Raw genomic sequence first — 8,484 nt, 5'->3', positions numbered from 1 at the left:
TATTCTCCTACAGCTGGTCTTGTGTGGAATGGAGGGGCTGCTGTGAGCAACAATGATGGGTATTTCAGAGTTTCTGAGAGGCAGCTTCTTCTTTTCTGAGTAGTGGAAACTTTAGCTGCCTTTGCCAGCAGCAAGATTCTTTCCTTGGCAGCATCTCACCGGTGTTTCTCACCTTTGCAGATGCTGGAGATGAGGGACTCAGTCCTCGAAGCCAGCCAGAGGAGTGAGACTGAGGCCCCTTGTGCTCTTCCAAGTATTTTTCCAACGTGAGTACTTTGCCTTGCTTCTTTTCCCCTGACTGACGAAGGCAGCAGCCTCTCAGCACAGGTTTGATAGGGCTGCAGTGCCAGGGCTGGGGGAGGCTGCTCTGAAAGTGCTTTGGGAGCAAGACTTCCCAGCGGCTGCATCCCAGTGGCTCTGCCTTCATACAGGGTCTGTTGGAGGCCCTAAGCCAAGATTTATGCTGTCTCCCACCACGCAAGAGCTTTATTCTGGACTGCCTTGATGCCTTTCTCTGTCTTTGTCACTGGGTGCCCAGCAGCAATCCATTGCCCATCCCGGAACACAGAGTCCTTGGGGCCATGGGGCAGTGGCTAATGTAGTCGGCAGCACAGCGCGTAATGCTGTGCCTGGGAGCCTGTCCTGCCAGATGACCCTGCTGCTCGCCTTCCTGCATGGAGAGAAATTTTCACTGTGGTTGTGTCCAGAGCTCTCCTTCAGGCATGATCTGCAGCCCTGGGTGTTTTGTTAGGGGGTGATCCCCGTTTCTGTTGATGTGACCCCAGTGAGGGGGACCCACGTGCTTCTGCTACAGAACTGCCTTCTGCGGTAGAAGCAGGTGCCCAACTTGTCAGGCTGAAATGGGGACCCTACTGCCCCTGTGCTCATGCCACCTCCCCGTGGTGTGTATTTGCAGTCCATTCCTAGGCACCCCAGAGTGCTCTGCCCAGAAGGCAGTGCCAGGCGGGAGGAAGCCATCATCAGAAGGTGGAGCACCTACTGAGTGGCCTGGGAATGAAGTGGACGAGAATGCCAGAGCAGTAAGTGTCACTGCTGGGGGCCCTTCTTTTCCAGCTTGCTTCCTGCAAACTCCTTGTGCTATGGGCGCTGGCTTGCAAGAGCCCTTCCCATGGGTTCACTGAGCCCTGCCCGACATCGCCCAGTCCTGCCTTCAAAGGCAGCAGTGGTGAATGTAGTTGTGGAATGCACACGCTGTTGCACCTTGCTCTCCGTGAACACACCAGCAGAGCCTCTGGGGCCCTCCTGCTGGTGGCACTGGAAGTGCTGGGCCTTTCTGTGATAGAAAGTGAAGAGCTTCTGCTCAGCTCTGTGATAATTCAGATGCTTCTTTCAAGCAGGAAAGGGATGTTCAGCCTTTCTGGGCTTCCCTTCAGGGTAAAAGGGTGCTGACAGGAAGGCTCCCGGGAAGGCTCAGAGCAGAGGCTGGGGAAGAACCTTCCCTTCTGGAGAAGCTTCTGAGCTGGCTTCCCCTGCGCTTGCCTCCCTTGATGTCTCCGTTCTGTCCTGGATCAGCCTTTTGGCTCTTCCCTGGACAAAAGCCTGCCAGAACATTTAGCTCTTTGCCCATATTCCCCTGCAGCTGCTCTTGTGTGGAATGGAGGGGCTGCTGTGAGCAAGAGCAAAGGATCAACGGCTGTTTCTGCAATTCTGAGAGGCAGCTTCTTCTCTGAAGCATGGAAACATGGGCTGCCCTTACCAGCAGCAAGATCCTTTCCTTGGAAGCATCTCACCTCTCTTTCTCACCTTTGCAGATGAAAATACACAGGGATTCAATCCCGACAGCTCCTAAAGCAGCTCCGATTGTGTCCCCTGCACCTCTTCCAAACATGTTCCTAAGGTGAGTACTTTGCCTTCCTTCTTTCCCCTCTTCCTGACAAAGGCAGCAGCCTCTCCGCACAGGTTTGTTAGGGCTGCATTGCCAGGGCTGGGGGAGGCTGCTCTGAAAGTGCTTTGGGAGCAAAAATTCCAAGCGGCTGGGTCCCAGTGACCTGCACGCATGCGCTGCCTTCATCTGGGCTCTGTGGGTGGGGAGAGGGTTCAGCAGAGCTCTGTGCTGCCTCCCACTATGCAAGAGCTTAATGCTTGACTGCCTTGATACCTTTCTCCTTCTTCGACACTGGGTGCCCAGCAACAACCTATTGCCCATCCCTGAACACAGAGTGTTCAGGTCTTATGTAGTTGGCAGGACAGCAGGTAATGATGTATTTTAGAGCCTGTCCTTGCAGATGACCCTGCTGCTCTCCTCACTGCCTGGAGAGAGTCTCCCTTGGGCTCCTGGAGCTCTCCTTCAGGCATGACGTGCAGCCCCAGGTGTTTTGGTGGGAGGTGATGCTCTGATGTGGCCACACTCAGTGGGAGCCCTGTGCTTCTGCTGCAGAATTGCCTTCTGCTGCAGGAGCAGGTGTGAAGCTGGTGAGGGCCAGCTGGGGACCCTACTCCCCCTGTGCTCATATCACCTCTCCGCGGTGTGTATTTGCAGGCCAGTGCCAGTCACCTCAGAGTGCTCTGCACAGAGTGCAGCAGCGGGCAGGAAGAAGAAACGGAGAGAACTAGCTGCATGTCCTCTGAGCGAGGGCCGTCAGAGGTCTGGCGTGGTAAGTGCTCCTCATTGAGGCCCTTCATGTGCCAGCCTGCTTTCTGCCCAGGTCTTGTGCTATGGGCGCTGGCTGTACAAGAGCCCTTCCCATGGGCTCTGCTGAGCCTTGCAAGACTTGGCCCGGGGCTTGCCTTCACAGGCACCGCTTGTGCTCCAGGTTTGCAATATAGCTCTTTCTGCTGCGCCCTCCTTGAACACACCAGCAGAGGCACCGGGGTCCCGTTTTTGATTGCCTCTGAACTGCAGAGCCTTTCTGCGATAGAAAATTCAGTTTCTGCTCAGTTGTGTGATTAATGAGAATGGGATGTTCAGTGTTGCTAGTCTTTCCTTCAGGGCAGTAGGGTGTTTGCAGGAAGACGCATGGGAAGGGTCAGAGCAGAGGCTGAGAAATAATCTTCCCTTCTGGGAAAAGAGACCTGCCGTAGCCCCCACTGCCCCCTCCTGTCCTCCCTGGCAGGACTGCCCTGCACATTGCCCTTGATCTTAGTCAGCGGCCCTCCCCTGCGCTGCCCTCCCTCAGTCTCTCCCTTAGGCAAGAACTGCTCTCCTGGATCAGCCTCTTGGCTCTTGCCCTTGACAAAAGCCTGCCAGAGCTTTTCCCCATTTGCCTGTATGTCCAGGGAGCAGCTATTGTGTAGAATGGAGGGGTTGCAGTGAGCAAGAGAGAAGGTTGTTTCTGCTGTTCTGAGAGGCAGCTTCTTCTCTGAACAGTGCAAACATTGGCTGCCCTTGTGAGCAGCAAGATCCTCTTCTTGGCAGCATCTCACCTGTTTTTCTCCCCTGTGCAGATGCTGGAGATGAGAGACTCGATCCTTGCAGCCACCAAAGCCCTCGATGTCCAGGCCCGTACTCCCCGCCGCCATATGTTTCCAACGTGAGTATATTTGTTGGCTCCCTAGCCTCCAGTTTAGCAAGAGAGCATCTTCTCGGCGCAGGTTTGTTAGGGCTGCAGTGCCAGGGCTGGCAAAGGCTGCTCTGAAAGTGCTTTGGGAGCAAGACTTCCCAGCGACAGTGTCCCTGTGACCTCCGGGCATGCTCTGCCTTCATATGGGCTCTGTGGGGGGCTTTGGCCAACTCTGTGCTGGCTCCCACCACACAAGGGCTTTATTCTGGGCTGCCTTCATGCCTTTCTCCTTCTCTGTTGCTGGGTGCCCAGCAGCAATCCATTGCCCATCCCGGAACACCGAGTCCTTGGGGCCACGGAGCAGTGGCTAATGCAGTTGACAGGACACAGGTAATGGTGTGAGTTGGAGGCTGTCCTTGTAGGGGACCCTGCTGCTCTCCTTGCTGCCTGGAGAGAAAGTCTCGCTGTGGGCACCCGGAGCTCTCCAGCGGGCACATTGTGTAGCTGTGGGTGTTTTGGCGGGAGGTGATTTCCGTGTCTGTGGATGTGATCCCCGTCAGTGGAACCCCCGTGCTGCTGCTGCAGAACTGCCTTCTGCTGCAGAGGCAGGTGCCCCCCTTGGGAGCGCTGCGTGGAGTCCAAACTCCCCAGCTTCCCCGGGCTCATGCCACCTCCCTGGTGCCTATTTGCAGGATGTTTTCCACCACCCCAGAGTGTTTTGCCAAATGGCCGGCCCCAGGCGCCTGGGAACAACCACCACGCACTAGAGTGCGAGCTGTGTGGGCTGTGAATGAAAGCGCTCCGAAGGCAAGACAGGTAGGTGCTCCTCCCTGAGCTCCTTTGTCTGCAGAAGCATTCTTCTCTGGGACAAGAGCCCTTCCCATGGGCTCTGCTGAGCCCTGGCTGACTTGGCCCAGGGCTTGCCTTCAAAGGCACTGCTTGGGCTCTAGTTTTGCAATATAGCTCTTGCTGCTGCGCCCTCCTCGAACACTCCAGCAGAGCCCCTGGGACCCTCTCTTTTTTTCTGGCCATGGTAGTGCTGGGGTTTTCAGTGAGAGACCATGGAGAGTTTCTGCTCAGCTGTGTGATTATTGAGATGCTTGGTGCGAATGAGAAGGGGATGTTCAGCATGGCTGGTCTTCCCTTCAGGGCAATAGGGTGCTGGCAGGAAGGCTCAGGAGAAGGTCACAAAGCCTGGGACATGTTGCGGTGCCCCTTGCTCTTCTGCTGCTGGGGTGGCAGCAGCCGTTGTCCGGCGGGTGCCCCAGGCCAGGTCAGAGCCAGGGGCCTGGTGATTGCCAAGGTCCTGCAGTCTCTGGATGCTGGTGAGGAGCATGTGGAGAGCAGCGGAGTGGACTTGGAAGTGGGGCACATTGCACAGTGTGGAGTTGTCTTGCAGGTGCAGGAGGGTGCTGAGAATCTGGCTGAAGAAAAGCCCAATATTCAGAAGATCGTCCAATACCAGCTGGGAGAAGACAAGCAAGTGACCCTGAAGGTCTACTTCTCCTGCCTAGAGGAAGAGGAGGAAGGGCTGGACAGTCAAGAGGGGCCTTGCAAGACAGGGCAGGTATGTGGCAGCTCCAGGAGAAGCCTGGCAGAACTGAGAGGCAGTGAGGCAGCAAGGGGTGCCACTTGTAATCCCGGAGCCACTGTGCTGCCTAGAGCGTGCTGTGACTTTTTCTGACATGAGATTTATGTGGCTTAAAGCCTGTCACTAAGTCCCTCCTTGCAGCACTCAGCAAATGCCCAGCACTGCTGTGGAGCTGAAGGGCTGTGGCTGCAAATGGGAGCGGGGTTGAGGGAGTAGAGGAGGAGATAAGCAGGAGGGCTCTGAGGCCGAGTGAGAGAGACAAGGTGTCAGTGCGGCTGCAGCCCCATTGCCCCATGAGCAAGCCACAGGGCTGGCCTGGGCTCAGCCTTGCCTTCCAGCCAAGGGGCAGCTGTTGAGTGCTGAGAATGGCCTCCAACAGTGGCACCTGCAAGATCTGAGCAGCTGAGCGCAAAGGGATGCTTCCAGCGTTGGTGTGCCCCTTTGCAAAGCTCTCCCTGACTGCTGAAGCCAAGACGACACAGGTACCTGCCAGTCCTGGTACCAGCAGCCTCTGCCACGGGCTGATGAGCTGTGTCCAAACAAGCTCCCCTGTCCCATGACGGTGAGGCTGGCAACACCCTCAGAAGCTCCCGCAAACATCCCTGGCCCTCACGAGTCTGCAGTCTTCCTGGGCTTTCTGGCAGGGCAGAACACAGCCTGTTCTTTCTGCCTCCTTGTGCAGGGGGAAGAAGAGCCGTGTGCAGAGACACAGGCAAGCAGAAGAAAGAGCAGCAGCAGTGGCAAAGAGACCAGCAGAGCCAGTTTTAGCAGAAGACGCAGCAGCAGTGGCAAAGAGCCCAGCAGAGCCAGTTTTAGCAGAAGACGCAGCAGCAGTGGCAGGGGCAGTATCAGCGGCAGTGTCAGCGGGAGACCCAGAGGCAGCGGCAGTGGAAGCCCCACTGCAAAAGAGAACGGCAGCCCCAGTGTCAGTAGCAGGCAGCGTGGCAGTGGCAGTGGGAGCCCGGGTGGCAGACAGAGCGGCAGCCCCAGTGTCAGCGGCAGGGGCAGTGGAAGCCCCAGTGGCAGACGCAGCAGCAGATCCACTGGCGGTGGCAGCGTCACTGGGAGCCCCAGTGGCGGGCACAGCGGCAGCCCAAGTGCCAGCGGCAAACACAGCGGCAGTGACAGTGGGAGCTGCAATGTTGGACACAGCGGGAAACCCGCTCGTAGCAGCAGTGGCAGCGGAAGATCCAATGTTGGAGACAACGGCAGCCCCACTGGCAGTGGCAGTGGCACACGAAGACCCAGTGTCAGACAGAGCATCAACGGCAGTGGGAGCCCCAGGGGCAGTGGCAGTGGCCACAGCAGCAGCCACAACAGCAGCAGCAGCAGCAGCAGCAGCACTGCTTGTGAGCCACGCGAGCACCCAGGAAGTTCTCTGAAGCTGAATTAAACCAACTGCCCCAAGTTGGGTGGCTCTTGGCTGGGTGTGTGGTGAGCTCGTCCGTTTGCAGCGTTGGAGCTTTGGGGAGTCCTGAAGAGCAGAGCTGAGGAGTCAGGGCTCAGGGGCTGCTGCCAGGGCAGCTCTCCGCCGCGGTCGTGCTGTGGCTCTTTGGCTGCAGCTGCGGTGGCTGTGGCCTAGGGGTGTGCTGCGTCTTGTTGTGCTGGAGAGAGGCGTGGAGAAGGCCGTGCCATGGCCAACACATGTCCTGGGGGCAGGGGGCCTGTGGGGAGAGGAGGAAAAAGCTGCTGTATGCCTCTGAGGGGAGGAAGTGCTTGAGCCTGGGCCCCCCTTGCTGGGGCCCAGTGCTGGCTGCATGTGGGGAGGGAACTGCCAGCTCTTGTGTGTGTCCTGGGTGCCCTTGAGTGCTGGGCTTTTGTGGGTGTGAGGGGAAGAAGGCGGGTGCCCCAGGCCAGAAGGCGAAGCGGCCACCCCGGAGGCTTGGTGCCAGCAGAATCCATGGCCACCTGGGCTGTAGCACCCGGGAACTAGTGGAGTTGCAGAGCCGGAGGGCAGGTAGGAAGGAGGGCAGCAGAGCCCAGAGGCTGGCCTTGAGGCGAGCAGGCTTCCCCTTCTGCAGAGACCTGCTAGGGGGACGACAGGGGAGGCAGCTCAGAAGGGCAAAGGAGCTCAGGAAAGCTGGCAGGCCTTTAAGCTGCTGAAGGAGAGCCTCCTCCAAGTGCCACTCTGCTCCACCTTGACACTCCAGCAAGCCCAAGTCAGGGCAAAGCCTGCGGCCCCTCACTAGCAATGGCGATTCTGGAGGACCAGGCTTCATCGTTCCATCTGGTACGTGCGCATCTGCAAATGCAGGAGCTTTGCTTGAGAGCCTGCTCAGGGAGACTTTCATCAGCACTACATGAGGATTGAGTCCCCTTCTCTCTGCAGGCTGACAAGCCTCGGTAAGGATCCGCACCTCAGACCAGCTTCTAGCCTCTTTGTCCTCCACACATTTTCCATTACCCCCACAGCAGGAGCTGCGAGAGAAAGCGCCCATCACAGAATCATCGAAGGGTGGAGGTTGGAAGGGGCCTCTGGAGATCATCTCGTCCAACCCCCCTGCTCAAGCAGGGTCACCTACAGCACACTGCACAGGATCACACCAGGCAGCCTCTGAATGTCTCCAGAGAAGGAAACTCCACTACCTCTCTGGACAACCTGTCCCAATGCTCGGTCACTCTCACCAGAAAGAAGTTTTTCCTCAGAGTCAGGTGGAGCTCCCTGTGTTCTTGTTCGTGTGCACTGCCTCTTCTCCTAGCACTTGGCACCACAGAAAAGAGCCCGCTCCCATCCTCTTGACACCCTCCCTTGAGGTATTTGTAGACATGGGTAAGATCCCCTCTCAGGCTTCTCTTCTGGAGGCTAAACAAGCACAGTCCTTACAGCCTTTCCTCCTTAGAGAGATGACCCAGCCTTCTAACCATCTTCATAGCAGTACATCAACTCTGGCAAGTCCCGTGGAGAAGACTGCAGACATCCAAGATGCCTGTGCCCATTTTCTCCACAAACACGGAGGTTCTGCTTGCAGACTGCAGCTCACGCAGTACTTGAGGCCAGGGTTCCGAGAGCTGCAGCCCGCAGTGGGAGAAGAGGCCTTTGCTGTCTTTGGGCTCATTCCTCAGCTCTGTGCTTGCGTCCTATTTTCTGCCAGATTCTGCTCTTGCACCTCCCATCCCTGAGGGGAAGACAAATGGAACAAGCCTGCCCTTCAAAGGTAGGACTCTGAGAGACAAAAAGAGGTTGCTCTTGCAAACAAAGCAGCAAGCGGAGGAAGCCAGAGCTCCTGTGCTGGGAAACACGAGGCATTAGACTGATCTCATCCGAAGCTGGCGTCCTTTGATGGCTTTGCCATGGATGCCGAGGGAGTGAAGAGGCTTAGGCCAACAGCTTTGCAGAGCAGGAGCAGAGAGCACTGGCTCCAGTCACATGGTGTTTCAGCACAGGCTGGAACAGCAGCAAGTAGGTGCAGAACAGCCAAGAATGCACTGATT

This window comes from Rhea pennata, unplaced genomic scaffold, assembly GCF_028389875.1.
Source record: "Rhea pennata isolate bPtePen1 unplaced genomic scaffold, bPtePen1.pri scaffold_33, whole genome shotgun sequence".
Classification (NCBI taxonomy): Eukaryota; Metazoa; Chordata; class Aves; order Rheiformes; family Rheidae; genus Rhea; species Rhea pennata.
The sequence above is the reverse complement of the archived record's forward strand: the minus strand, read 5'-3'. Positions refer to the sequence as shown.